This window comes from Anguilla anguilla, chromosome 15 (genome assembly GCF_013347855.1).
Source record: "Anguilla anguilla isolate fAngAng1 chromosome 15, fAngAng1.pri, whole genome shotgun sequence".
In the NCBI taxonomy this organism is placed as follows: domain Eukaryota; kingdom Metazoa; phylum Chordata; class Actinopteri; order Anguilliformes; family Anguillidae; genus Anguilla; species Anguilla anguilla.
Window position 1 is genome coordinate 14,188,802 of NC_049215.1, and position 15,247 is coordinate 14,204,048.

A 15,247-nucleotide genomic window follows, 5' to 3' on the forward strand; every position below is an offset into this window, starting at 1 on the left:
GAATCTTTTGCAAGATTTAACATTCACTCTTGCACTTCAAATGTTTTACAGACTACAGTAATGTCTCAAAGGGATTAGAAATTGTAGCTGCATTTTAATAAATAAACCCATATCTCTCGATATTATATATGTATATATGTATATATATATATATATATACATACATATGTACAGATGGGTGACAAATTAAAGGAAAAATCTGAAATATGTGTGAGCACTTTAGCTTTTGGCATCCGTCACATATATGAAAGGATTTAAAGGATTCATATTTCATTGTATCACCTCTATACACTAGGATATGCTCAATCATGGTATAGTACCTTAAAAATAGCTAAAGCATGGGACAGGCTTGTGGTTACATTTTGACTTTGTTTTTCTGTTCCACCTTGCCTCAAACTGTAAAACAATCAGCATAAATCCCTGTCTGTGAGAAATATTATAATTTTCTAAGATCTTGTTTTACGATAACGTGTAACACGAACGCACCTTAATGGAGGCAACTCCTGATTTAGTACTGGCTGTATCTGTGCCTGTCTGCTATTTAAAAATGACTTTTGAGAGTGGCGGAGTGAACTGAAATCCTATCAGATGAACTTTCCTCCTTACCAATTGGGCACTGAGAGCCTGCATGGGAAATGTTTTGCTCTAGCCTCCTCACACAAAAAAGACAGTGGGGGGATTCAAAAGGAGGGGTCTGGGGGGTATTTTTGCAAAAACCACCCCTAAAATAACCCCGAAAAGTTAATAAAAATGAGACTTAGGGTCATATTTAATAAGCATGCCACAAATTACTGTCAGTGCCACAAAATTATGCATCGGCGCATATTTGGCGGGGTAATACTGGTTATGTCACTGAGCACAGCCGCAGCCGAGTTGGTATTTAAGTACGGCAGGAAAGCTACACAACAGACGTTTATGTCATCGAGCTCTCGCTAGCCAACATCGTAGAATGCTGCTGCAAGCTTGTGTAATTTTTGGCCTATGAGAAGACACTATTTTTTCAGTTTTCCTCTATGGGAAATCCCATTGTTTTAAACCAATTCCTATATCCAGTCACCTTTTTGCTGTAGGCGAGACTTTAATACTCCATATTAATTTCTCAAGAAAACAGAGTTTTGCGAGTCAAATTATTTTCATTTTTTACTCACTCCTGTCCCTTTGGGGGCTCCGTAGGCCCTCATTCACCCAATAAGCAGAGAAAGAATCAGTGGTGGGGGAGGGGGGATAACCGGGGTCATTTTTTGATATCAATTATAATTTTGCACCAAAATTTCAGATGAGTCCTGTGAATAGTTTTAATTGGCATGAATAGTCTCTGGAGGGATCCCAACCTAGAAGCAGCAGTAGTTTGGCTTCATAACCTGACATTAACGGATAGGTCTTCTCTGGTAATGAGAAGCATCCAACAGAATCTGTGAGCCATGAGCCCTCTCTGACTGACCTTGGAAACTCCCAGCCAGTTCACCCATATCCCTGACAGAGAGGCCGACTGCTATTCAGCAGGGGTCCAGCAATCTCTTGTATTGTTTCAGTAGGCCTGGAGAATGTGATACTGTTGTGCTACTGCTTTTTCTTTAGCTTCTGTGATTAATTTTTAAAAATCAGGTGCAGGGCTGCTGGGTGACTTATCCTGTTTGCGTTCAGGCACTTTTCCAGGGTATGGGTGAGCCATACAGTCTGGTATCGAATTCAGACCATGCCAGTGCCGACTATGGCTGGATCACATAAAATTGGTTGTTGTGACACCCAGGGATGGGAGGGATTCAGTTGGTGGAACGGCCATTTCTCATTGCTCATCAGAGACCCCTGCTGGCCGAAGGGATTCCTGCAGTCTGCACAAAGCAGCACGTACAGAGTCTTCCTCCAGCTCATGTCTATTCATGACCGCATTAGAAACCATGTGCTTTTCTGCATTCTCGTGAATTGATAACCAAGGTTCCAGAGATGAAGTTCCAAAGTGGGAGGGAAAAATGCAGAGCAGAAAGTATATAATAACTGAATCAGACAGATGTCAATGCATTCCTATGAACCAGGAGTCAGTGTCATACATTTGCTTTGCTGTGCATTCAGACTGTAAACATCATAATAATTACTGTATGGCTTAGAAGCTAGCGTAGGTGTGCATTACCACTATTTTAAACAATTGCTGATGCATTGAAGGGTTCACAGGGTTAAATGCCTCTGCATTTGTTTTGAAGCTAATTAAAGTAGTTAATAAGGATCTAGGGCACCTTAAGGGAAACCAGAAAAGGAAAGGAAGTGGCATCATCAACGTAAGCATAGCATTCAAGGTATTAAAATTTGCTTAAAAATGACACCAATATCACTCCTTGAGGTAAGTCAATAATGTTGAAAGTTCCCAGAGCAAGCCAGTATCCAAAAACAAGGGGAATGGCTTTTGTTTTCTTTTAGGTTTTTATTTTTAGCCATCCTCTGGGTCTGAAAGAATGACTACCCAAAATTCTATTTTTTTTCCCTCTCACAGAAAGTAGACAGTTCTCTCGCAAATAACTCGCACACAGCGTGCTGACAGACTATTTCATAAGAGGTTTGGCTTCAGGACTGCAACCCAATATCCTGGCTCATAATGGACATTGATGTTGGCTTCTAGTATGTTACTGTGGTTCATGGTACATTACATTACATTACAGGCATTCGGCAGACGCTCTTATCCAGAGCGACGTACAACAAAGTGTATAACCATAACCAGGGACAAGTGTGTTGAAAACCCTAGAGGGAAGTACAGTTCCAAGTGCAGGGAGCGACCACATAGTTTAATTTGGACCCTGTAGTTTAATCTGTTGAACACAAACAAAAGCAGCAACAAAGCAGTCTATGCAAATAATACAGGCAATAATTAAACAAGTAGGCACTAGTACAATAACTAAGCTACATACCTAAGCTTACATAGCCAATTAGAGACTACAGGGAGGTAGGGAGGGGTGGGGAGGGGTGCAACCTGAAGAGGTGAGTCTTCAGTCGTCATTTGAAGGTGATCAGGGTCTCCACTGTTCTGACCTTCACGGGAAGGTCATTCCACCATCGTGGAGCCAGAACAGACAGGAGACGTGACCAGGAAGCGCAAGTGCGAAGAGGGGGAGGTGCCAGGTGTCCTGAGGTAGCAGAATGGAGTGGTCTGGCTGGCATGTCGGGTTTGAAGATCTTATGGAGGTATGCTGGGGCTGACCCCTTGAATGCCTGGTATGCTAGGTCCAATGTTTTGAATTTGATGTGAGACATAACAGGCAGCCAGTGGAGGGTAGTGAGCAGGGGGGTGACTGGTCTGTGTCTGGGATGGTTGAAGACCAGACGAGCTGCAGCATTCTGGATGAGTTGCAGGGGTCTGATGGCAGATGCCGGAAGGCTAGCCAGAAGAGAGCTGCAGTAGTCCAGGCGGGACAGTACCATTGCTTAGACCAGAAGCTGGGTTGAGTAGGTGGTGAGAAAGGGATGGATTCTCCGGATGTTATGCAGGAAGAATCTGCACGCCCAGCTTACCGTTGTGATGTTCTTGGAGAGGGACAGCCTGTTGTCCATCACCACTCCGAGATTCATAGCACAGGGTCACCAAGGTGTCCCCTAGGGAAATGGAGAAATCAAGGAGGGGAGAGGTTAGAGCAGGAATGAAGATTAGCTCCGTCTTACCTGGGTTGAGCTTTAGGTGGTGATTGTCCATTCAGCTCTGGATGTCCCTCAGGCACGCAGAGATGCAAGGAGAGACCTGTATGTCCGATGGGGCGAAGGAGAGAAAGAGTTGCGTGTCGTCAGCATAGCAGTGATAAGACAAACCATGGGCAGAGATTAAGGGATCTAGTGTACAGGAAGAAGAGAAGGGGACCAAGGACTGAGCCCTGGGGAACTCCCATGGCAAGGGGACGAGGCGGTGATACTCTACCAGCCCAGGCAACCTGGAAGGAGCGACCGGAGAGGTAGGACTCAATCCAGTCAAGAGCTGTGCCACGGATCCCTGTTGCTGCCAGGGAGGACAGGAGGATGGAGTGCTCAACAGTTTTGAAGGCAGCCGAGAGATCTAACAGAATCAAGACAGAGGAGAGGGAGGCTGCTCATGTGGCATGAAGTGACTCACTGACAGAGAGGAGTGCAGTCTGTGTCGAGTGGCCAGGCCTGAAACCGGAGTGGGGGGTGGGGGTCAGGCAGGTTATTCTGTGAGAAGAAAGTAGAGAGTTGGTTAGATGCAGCTCGTTCAAGCATTTTGGATAAAAAAGGAAGGAGAGATACCAGGCGGTAGTTCTGGATTCAGCAGCAGGGTGATGTGGGCCCGCTTGAAGGATGAGGGGAAACATCCAGAAGACAAGGAGTTCACGAGGGAGGTGACAAATGAGAGGATATTTGGTGTGATTGCTTGGAGGAGAGGTGAGGGGATAGGGTCAAAGAGCACAGGTGGTAGGGTGGTGGGAGAGCAGGAGCTGGGAAACATCAGACTTTGTGAGGTGAGAGAATGTGGAGAAACAGGGGGAGGGCACGGAGAGTGGGGAGGGCACAGAGAGGGGGGTGGTCGCAAAGGAGCTGCGATGTCTGCAATCTTCTCATTGAAGAAAACTGCAAAGTCATCTGCAGCGAGGGAGGACTGAGGTGGGGGAGCCAACATTCCAATCCATTACAATCCACTCTTATTTAGCCATCACAGGGGCAAAGGAGTACTTCAATAAGTATCAATGGAGCAGGCAGGAGACTATCCTGTTGCTCAAAAAATGTTTTCAGTGATGTCTTAAACCTATAGCAGTCTCTGATCAGGTTTAGATAACTTTTTGGGATGATTTTTTTTTGTTTTTCTGCTCATCCTGTTCCCCTCCGTGTTCTGACTGAGCAGCTCAAAGCAAACATCAGATACAGATCTACTGTATGTATTGCTTTTTGCAGTTGGCAGCAGTGTTGTTAAGGAAGCAGTGATTTTATATCTGTTTGGCTTGTTTTTAGTTTGATAAGATCCTTCAACAAAGTAAATGGTGTGTCAGGTTTCTCTTCCCTCTTCCTCTCAGTCTCTCTCTCTGTCTTTTTCAGTCTCATTCTCTCTCTTTCTCCCTCTCTCTCAAATTCAAATGGGCTCTATTGGCATGACATATATATACATATTGGCAAAGCATGAGTACAACAAACAGAATAAATATATAAACAGAGTACAACTTTGTGCATGTGTGTGTGGTATTTTAGCTGTATGTTAGCTTGTGTAATGTAATGTGTAAATCATGTGAAACAGTGAATATAACATTTATCAATAATTAAGAAAAGTATTTTAAAAATTTGTTGTTTTCTCAGTTGTTTGTACAAACCCCACCACACTGCAGTTTCACACATTCAACAAACGCACATGTACACAATTTACCTGAGCTCACTGTAAGAATTGCTCGCACACACACACACACACACACACACACTCACAATAATTCAGTGAATGCCTGGTCTGTGTCTTTAGCACAAGTGCAACTTAATTTCTGAATTTGATGCTTGAGTCTCCAACGGGGCTCGTACTGAATGCTTAAATACGTGAATTGCAACTTGTAGCTAAACTGGAAAAGGCAACGGCTGTAGCCAACTTTCTATGAATGGTCCTTCATACGAGCTATAGTATGTAACTTCACAATAAGCTCTAAACAGCCCCATCTTAAGCATTACACAGACATTCATAATGTGTATAGCATATTATGTCATACCTGAATAGCAAGTGACATTACGATAGACTCACCCTGGGCCTATTTGTGGTTATCTGGATAAGCATTTATGAATGTCTATGTACAGCTTATGAAGGACCATTCACAGGTGTTACCATTGTGTAGGATAGTTCCAGTTTGCCCAAGCAGTGTTCTTGTGTATCAGCCAAACAAATTGAATTAATATCTACACTGCCTGTTTCAGTAGGAGCTAGTATTGAATATGGAGCTTAAATAAAGCTCTGTGTTCAATACATGAATAATGGTACTGCCATTTGAAACTAAACTGTTTATACAGTTACCATTTAAATATAGAATAAAATATGATTTCATATAATGGAGTGATAATTAAGAAAAATGCATAAAAATTGTTCACAATATCTTTGAGAAAACAAGTTCAACATTAGAACATAAATCAGAAACCTTAATTAATTAAAACATCAAAAATCACTGACATCTACTTACATTAAAACAACCTGCTCAAAACTCAAATACAGAGGCGTAGAAAATGTTTGTTTTTTTTAAAAGAAGAGAAAGACTGGATGTCAACTTTTATTTACTTATTTTCATACTTATTTGTTTATAGCAGTACCTCAGGGGACCTTTTTCAGAGTTGGCAGAGTAGTATCTTGCCTGAGATTTTAGGATGTAGGCATCTGCTGTAACAAGGCTGAAATTTAAGGAGTAGGATTTCAGCCAGATTCAGGTAGGAGTTTCTCTGGAAACAGTCAGGGCTGAGATTTGAGGGTAGGAGATTTATTTGGTAGCAAACGGGGCAGAGGTTTAAGGGGAAGGTTTCTCTGGTAACAGTCATGGCTGAGGTTTAAGGGGTTGGAGGTTTCTATGGCAACATTCAGGGCTGAGATCTGAGGTGGTAAGCATGTCTTTAGTAATAGTCAGGACTGAGATTTAAGGGGTAGGTGGTTTCTCTAGCAAGTCAGAGACTTATTTATCATTTAGTTTGTTTTAATTTTCCGTAAACAACCATGCTATGGCAACATATTGAAAGAGAGCACACCCATAAGACCTTTTGTCAAATTTACTTGGCTCACTACAAAACTGTTGTTTTCCATACGGTTTATTTATTTATATCCGTAATGTAGTCAGCGTTATCTGTATGTGGTGTTATCTGTGAAACATAGTGTGTTGTTTATAACTGTGCTTAATATCCGAACATCTTATCAGTCAGCCAGTGTGCTCTCTGGCTGAAACGCATCTGGGCTGAAGCCGATGGTGTGCGTGCAATAACCAGATCTTCCCCCTTCTCAGACATTTCATTTCCAGAGCACTTCACCCACAGCAGTTCCTGCAGAGCCGTGACCGTCTTGAAGTCGTGTTATTTCACTCAGTCAGACAGCCGTCACAAACGAGCATCGCCCTGAGTCTGTGGTGTGTGCAGATGGAGAACTCTGCTCTGACGCTAGGTCTACCGACCAAAATGTTAGCGTTGCTTCAAAGTGCCACTTCCAGGGGCACTCCTTGTGAGAAACAGAGTAAGTATGCAGGAAGTTTTTTTTTTTTCTATCCAGACAGAGGACTACTTTAAAAACATGGCTCATGCTTGGGATACAGCCTGTGTTTAATGCAAGTGCATGTACAAAGATGATGTTTGGGGGAAAAAAACACCTTTTTTGTAAATTGGTGAGAAAATATGTGATCCAAACAGGCTTCTTTGATTACTTGAGATGGTGAAACCAAAAAAAAAAAGAGTCCAAAAATGCTGAACTAAAATATAAAACTGATATCTAATATAAGTGTAAATAAGACATGAGCAAGGGCATTTTGGGAGTTTGTATTCTGCAAGGTCAGAGGGATGGCTTCCATTCCAATGCACACTTTGTAAGCAAACTACAGGGCATCCAACAGTTCAGCTGTTAAAGAAATCAGAACCTCAGCGTATGAGTGCTGATCTAGAATCAGGTTTCCCCCGTGCATATCCTAACCTTATCTATTCTGAGCAACAAAGCGAAACTGATCCTAGATCAGGGGCCTGTATTCCAAAAAAACATCTCAGAGTAGGAGTAATGATCTAAGATTAGATGTCCCCTGCCAGTATCATAACCTTTTCCATTAAGAGCTCAAAGACATAACTGATCCTGGACCATGAGCACTCCTGCCGTACACTTTATGAACAGAGGTGTTGATGACTGCCTACAGCTGAGCGAAAGGTGAGGCCTCAGGTCAATGAATGTGTATCTGACCGCTTAGATTCTGGACGGATTCAATACATATCTGCCTGTATAAATGGATTGTACATAAAAAGAATGTAAGCTGTGTTGCTCTGGATGGGAACGTCTACTAAATGCACACATGAAATAAATGCAGACATTGTGAATTTCTTCATTGTCATCGCTTCATTTTCTTAGTAAAGAGCAAAAACAATCTGACTGAACTGTCCTAATACTTCTGCATTTAACTGTACAAGAACATTTCATTCTTAACATTTAATTTCAAAGACTTGTGTTATTAATTGTTTTAAAGTTATATTCATTTTGGAGATTACTGAATTAGCCAAACTTCTTGTTTGTGAGAGAAAAATACATTACATTTATTTGTAACTAAAACCTAAGGACAAATATTGATTTTTTTCAGATTCAGGTTTCTATATAAAACATTTGACTCATTTGCACCAAGACCCTGATACCAATGTGAAAATACCTTTGCGCTACAATTACCCTTTGACTTCATTTTTTCATCAGAATTCATTTTGAAATAATGCATTGTTTGGCCAGTTTCTTAAGATGTCATTTGAATTTCCTGTCACCATTTTTCTTAGAACTGCGACCGTGCATTCTATAACCAAGTTGTTGTTTGTTAGCAATGTTCTTTTTTTGGTTGACATATTTTGTGTGGGCTGATCAATCCAATTTGTAACTACTGAATACAACACACATGTTTACGACAGTGATGTATTCCTCCTTAATCCTTAAATATTGTCAAAGGTAATTAATTGCCATTTAGCAGCCTGCCTCCGCGAGCTCTGTGGGCAGCTATGTCAGTCACATTCAGAATGGTTAAACACGCAGAACTTTCCTGCCTCAGCATTTAGACCCAAACAAATTATCATTTTCAAGAGATCCTCTCTTTTAGAGGAAGTAGTAATTAATTGGTACTCAGATTTAGATATAAATTCATTTATAATTTGAGATGAGGTTAAAGCTCAAGTGTGTCTCTGTCTGCTGATTAGTGTCTTCATTTTAAGACAGGAGTGCCGCATTCAGCAATAATTTGTTGGAAATTACAGGAGTAGAGTCACCAGATGTTAGTTCACAAACCCTGCACCTCTTAACACTAATTCACCATTTTCACTGTAGAGATAAACCAAGCTGGTTCATGATTTCCCTTTCCCACCGTAGAGTAGGAACTAGGCTGATTTATTATACCCCTTTTACCACAACAGATTTGAATCATACTTTATACCCCGGTTCCTTATATCCCTTTCTCATTGTAGAGCTGGACCAGGCTGGCTCATTATTCCCCTTTCCCACTGTAAAGCTGAACCAGGCTGGCTCATTATACCCCTTTTCCACTGTAGAGCTGGACCAGGCTGGCTCATTATTCCCCTTTCCCACTGTAGAGCTGAACCAGGCTGGCTCATTATACCCCTTTCCCACTGTAGAACTGAACCAGGCTGGCTCATTATACCCCTTTCCCACTGTAGAGCTGAACCAGGTTGGCTCATTATACCCCTTTCCCACTGTAGAGCCGAACCAGGCTGGCTCATTATACCCCTTTCCCACTGTAGAACTGAACCAGGCTGGCTCATTATACCCCTTTCCCACTGTAGAACTGAACCAGGCTGGCTCATGATACCTCCTTCCTACTGTAAAGCAGAAAACCTGGCTCATTATACCGTTGCTTCAGAGATAAATATTAGGGATTGTGACATTATACAACAATTACCATTCTAAAGGAATATTGCCCATAATATATTTTTCCTGTTGCTCTATTTTATAGTAACTATTAAAAGAAAGTGTTCCGCATGTACTTGGACTCTTGTTGCTATTAATTGAGATTTATTTAGCAGTGCTATCTTGAATATATTCTGTAAGTTGTGTGGAAGAAAACACTTATATTTCTTGCCTGAAGTCCTGGGGTTTTTCAGGGACTGAATATTGAGACAACAGATAAATCAATTCAATTAATTTGTCTTTGTTTCAGTTAAGTTTTTCATGACATAGTACAAACTTCTGCACACATCCCATTCAGCATTCCTGACTTGCTTTAAATTTTTTTCCTCTGTTCAGTGCGGAGAATTAGCCCATCAGAAATATTGAATTATAAAACCAGCTAGCATCTCAATTATTTTTAATTATAAAAATGTTCCAGTTTTCATTTTTTCCTTCTCACAATGTAAACACAAAAAATTTGACTGCCTTCATCGTGCATTTCTTTTCCCTTCTGTGTAGGAATACTGGTGACATTATATCTGCTGAAGAGAAGGCAAATTTGACTGTGGTTTTTTAAGTTGTTGTCACAGCATGAGGCAAAGAAATAGCCTCAGTTATAGCGCTCTGTTTTAAGCCCTTTTTGGCAGTGGCAGAAGGCATATGATTTGGGAAACATGACAGCCCTGACAGGGGAGACAATTCGCTATGAGAGGTCAGCTGGAGACCAGCACTTGGAAAGGTTCTTTTTCTCTCTCACTCTCTTTCTCTTCCATTTCCTTTCTCTTACTTTCTTTCTTGCATAAGAATGTGATGTTTTGAAGAGCATCCATCCAACCACCGTCTGACCTTCTTTTGAAGTTAAAAGAAAGGCACCTTAATTTCCAGTCTGGCTCTGAAGGGGAAAAATAAAGAGCTTTGCCATTAGAAAAGCTGATGACTGACGTGCGAGTGTGTGTGTGTGTGTGTGTGTGTGTGAAAGTGAAAGTGTGTGTGTGTGTGTGAATGTGAACATGAAAGTGTGTGAAAGTGAAAGTGTGTGTGTGAACATGAAAGTGTGTTAAAGTGAAAGTGTGTGTGTGTGTGTGTGTGTGTGAAAGTGAAAGTGTGTGTATGCTTATGTGGGTCCTTATGTGCATTGGTGCGTACAAGTTTGCGCGCATGCATGCATGCGCGGGCGTGTGTGCATGCCCTGTTTTATTATATATGTGCAAGTGTATTTGTATCCATGTATGTGTAACCATGTGTGGTGCCAAAAGAAATAGGGGTAAAATTGAATTATCCTATAGTACATGCAGATTATCTCACTGTAGTGAGTTTTCTCTGCCTGTTAAAATTAATCATTTTCAGTTTGAGGATGCACTTCACATATCACCAATTAGCCCCGTCTTCTTCATAATGGGCCTGATCCTGTTTGAGCAATGGAAGTGGTTTTAACGCACTCCCAGCTAGGCAGGACTTCTGAGATACGATCATCGTCACTTGATATACCCAGTTGCTTTACTCTGAAATGGGTGAACCATGCTGAGTTGCACCGAATATGATTAAATTAGCTCATCCCAACCCACGCCCGCAGTGAACATAAGAATTTACCTAGATTTCCCATTCCACTACCTTTCCCTTTAAAAATAAAATAAAATTTAAAAAAACATTATTCAGTGTTACAAGGCATGGATGAATTAATTATGAAATAGACATTAGTAAATAAATTAAAAGTTTTTTTTTTTTCCATATCTCCATCATTCATCATAATCTCCAAATGAAAATGCAGCTCATAAGAAACAATAGACACAGGCACACACTTAAATATATCTCATAAGTCTTATGAGTCATATTTTCATTTTTAACAATTTTTAACATAACTTTTAACAAAATAAGTAGCATTTTCTTGCATTTCGGGCTCTAGGTTGTGCAGCCAATCATGCAATTTACAAGCAAAGTCAGAATATGATGTCTTTGTAATGATCACACTAAATTTTACTCAGTTCAGCTGAAAATTGTTTAAATGAGTTCTACAAAGAGTGTACTCATGTACCCAGGTGTTTCCTACCATATTGTTTGCTACCTGCTAAGTACATTAGCATAATGTTTTTAACGAACAGCAAGAATTGTTATGAAAGGGATGGGGGGAGAGAAACCATTTGTAAATATAAGACCTTTGATATCACGTATTGATGCAGTGGCGAGGGGGTGGGGGGGTGGGGGGGTGGGTATGGGGGGGTGCATAACATCACTGTGAATGCAGAGCTGAGCATCCCCCCCTCTCCCTCCCTCCACTTTTGATAACAACACTGCTAGAAAATGTCACAGCAGCGGTGTAATGATATTCTAAGAGCTGTGATGAGTAACAGTCTCTGTGGCAACAGGGAAGACATGGTTCTCCATCACGGCACTCTTAGCCCCTTCATCCCTGCCTACTTCAGTGCTACTTCATTACTATGTAAAGCCCATAGGGAGAAGCAGTGTGTTTCCATCGCCGCCGTCCCCATCCCTGTCTTCTCTGCCTTTGTCTTTTTTCTGACATTTTGTAAAAGCCTAGAGATCGGTTTTAACACCATACTGGCTCCGTTGGGCATTTTGGCTTGCCGTTTCCTCGCTGGAGTTTGCGTTAGGAGAGGAGGCAAAGTGCCTTTTCAGATGGCAACACCTCTCCATGTGTGTCTGCACAGGCTCCATGCGCCGTCGCCAAGGGGAGGATTCAGCTCTACATCCGAGCAGACATAAGCCCCACCCACTCCCAACATTGATTCCTCTTTGTATCACTTGGATTTTGTGAATTCAAGTTTTTCTTAAAACAATTTTTTCATTACAGATCCTTAACACACTATCTCCTTGGCTTTACAGACGCAAGCTGTCAGAGATCGAGACAGAAAGAGAAAAATATAGTGCAAAGATTCTACCCAAATACCACCACACAGATCACAGCCTGGCCATTGAAAAGGGCTGACACAGGCAAAGCTGGCTGCCCCAAGAGGCCAGACTATGAGATCACTGTGAAAGAAGAAGCTGAGACAGGGATTCACTTCCTGTTACAATGCAATAAAGGCTTCCAGGAAGAGGAAATCATCTTCCATGATGAACCACTGTTCTCCCCTACTTACCAAATACTACACAGCGAGAAAAGTCAGCAATAATTACAGAAGGGTCAACAGCCCCACTAGCAGCCAGAAATATGACCAAACGCCACAACATAAGAGAGGTATAGATGTACAGAAGACTCCCTCTGCAGCATCATATGGTCTCCAAAACTAAGTAAATTGTATAAGTAATTGTCAGGCCAATAAAGTACTTTGAAATTAATTGAATTGAGAAAGAATTTGAATATGTATGTGAGACCATTCATTAAGAACTTGCCATCTGCTTTTTGTCAGAGGAGCTTATTTGATCCACAGAATGAATGCAAAAAGTACACCCTACGCACTAAAGGTGGGCACAATGGCATGACAGTTACACCTGAGGCAGTGTCCTATTTTAAACCATCCTTTTGGTTCTCATTTAGGGCTTTTAAATTCCATTTTAGTTTTATGTTAACTGGCACACCCTTAGGGCAGCACATCAGAGCTGAGGTCATTTCAATTTCAATTTAGTCAATTAAGGAAATTAACTGAAATTCAATTAGTTAATTGAAAAATTAACATAGCCCAACATTATAGGATTTTTTCATGAAGTGAATTTCAAATCCAATTTGAACCCTGCTGCAAATAATTGCCTGTGGTAAAAACCATGGTGGGTGGGTATCGTTCTGTGTATCGTTTCGTCCTCTTCTTGGCTGGTAGTGATAAGTTGCCTCTGGCTTGTTGGTCGGTTGCACATGCAGTTTTTGGTGTGAGTGTGAACTTCTGTGCTGTGTAGAATCTTTGGATGACAACAATGAGATGGGCCTACGAGTACAACTGGACATTCCAAAGCAGGAGTGAAGGGGGGGGTTATGAAATTGTTCTTGAAATGAAAAATAAAAACTATGGAGCTGAGTGAGCTGTTATTTATTCCTTTGGAGACAACCTCGTAACTCACTCTTTCAGCTGGAAGTAAAAACCACCTGTGTTCACACACGCACACAGACACACACACACACACACACACACACACCCTGCACCCCCACAAACAAGTCTGAGTCCATTTGGGATGACTAGGCACCCGTCTGAGTGTTTTCAAATTGGAGGGGGGATTGTCAAAAAAGCAGACTCAACCCTCCCACCCCACCGCTCCTCCCCCAGTTCCCAGCCACTCAGTTTTGTTTTTGAATGTAATGATGGGGGTGGGGGAAGCTTATATGGAGCTGCGCTAAGTCATGAAGACAGGCTTATGGAGGAAGTGAGGGGGGGGGGGGGTGGCAGTAATGTGCCGTGGCACTAGTGTTGCTCCGCTGAGCCTCTCACGAGAACCACATGGGAAAGAAACACAAAAGAATAAAGAACGACAAAACTGTGGGAGGGGGAGGGAGAAAAAAACAGCACTTTGGAAAGTACTCTTAGACAAAAGCACAGTGGCATGGAAAGAGAGAGCCAATTACTTTTATCATATGTGACTTTGCATACCAGAGTTCTGATTTATGTAAATAGATGCAGATTAAAAATAATAATCATAGCACAAGCTGTTTGAAGAATTACTTGGGATATTCATGGATACTGTTTGCACAAACCTTTAGAGGTCTTTTAAAAAATATTTGTGCATATTTAATTGCATTTGCATTAACTGTAGATTGTGTACATGCAAATAAATGGATATACAAATGGATATGTACTGTGCATTGTGTTTACAGAACAACAATGAATTAATCTGTAGCTGGGTACATGTAAAAACATCCATGTAAACTGGTGACGCAGTTCTCATGTACAGTTCTACTGTACAATGTCTGAATGTGTATGAGTATGTTGTACAGTAGAACCTCAGATTTATATCTCAGTCATGGACTATTCAGAGATTGTAATCTGCAGTTGCACCTGTTTACTGCTATTCCTCCTGCATCCACACCAGGAACACTGCAGCTGAAGCATGAGCACTCCTCTGACACACTCACCAGCAAGCCGGTGACTGCTTACACTCTGCAGTCCACACAGTACTACAGGAGAGCCAGTGACTATTTCACACCCAACAGTCCACACAGTACTACAGGAGAGCCAGTGACAATTTATACCCTACAGTCCACATAGTACTACAGGAAAGCCAGTGACTATGTATACCCTACAGTCCACATAGTACTACAGGGGAGGGCTAGTGACAGTCGTAAGAGGTGTGTCTTCCACTGATGAAATCTGGTACACTGTGGGCACCTATCATGTTGCTTTGAAGAATTATTGTAGTAACCCGAGACACTCTGATTGATTAAATCTCACCCCACCTCTGGCAGGACAAGGCCAATTTTACCCTGCTGCTGTTGGCTGACGGTTGCAGTCAACTGAAGACATAGCCCAGACTAAGCCTTGAGCCTGTGATCCAGAGCCAGCCTGTCTCTGTGCTGAGAGCCTTAGCAGTCCTAGCCGTTTCCCACAAATCTGATCTCTGACTGAAATATGCAGTAAGCAGAAGCTCAAAGTGGATTCCTTGAAAATGGCAGTCCACATGTTGAGCCAAAGGTGCTTAACGCAATCTTGTGTAATTCTGAAGAGTGCTGTAGTGGCACCATGTGCTGTGCAATCAACTATTCACTCCGTGATGTGAAGTTCCTTCAGCTGCCATCTCATATCAGTA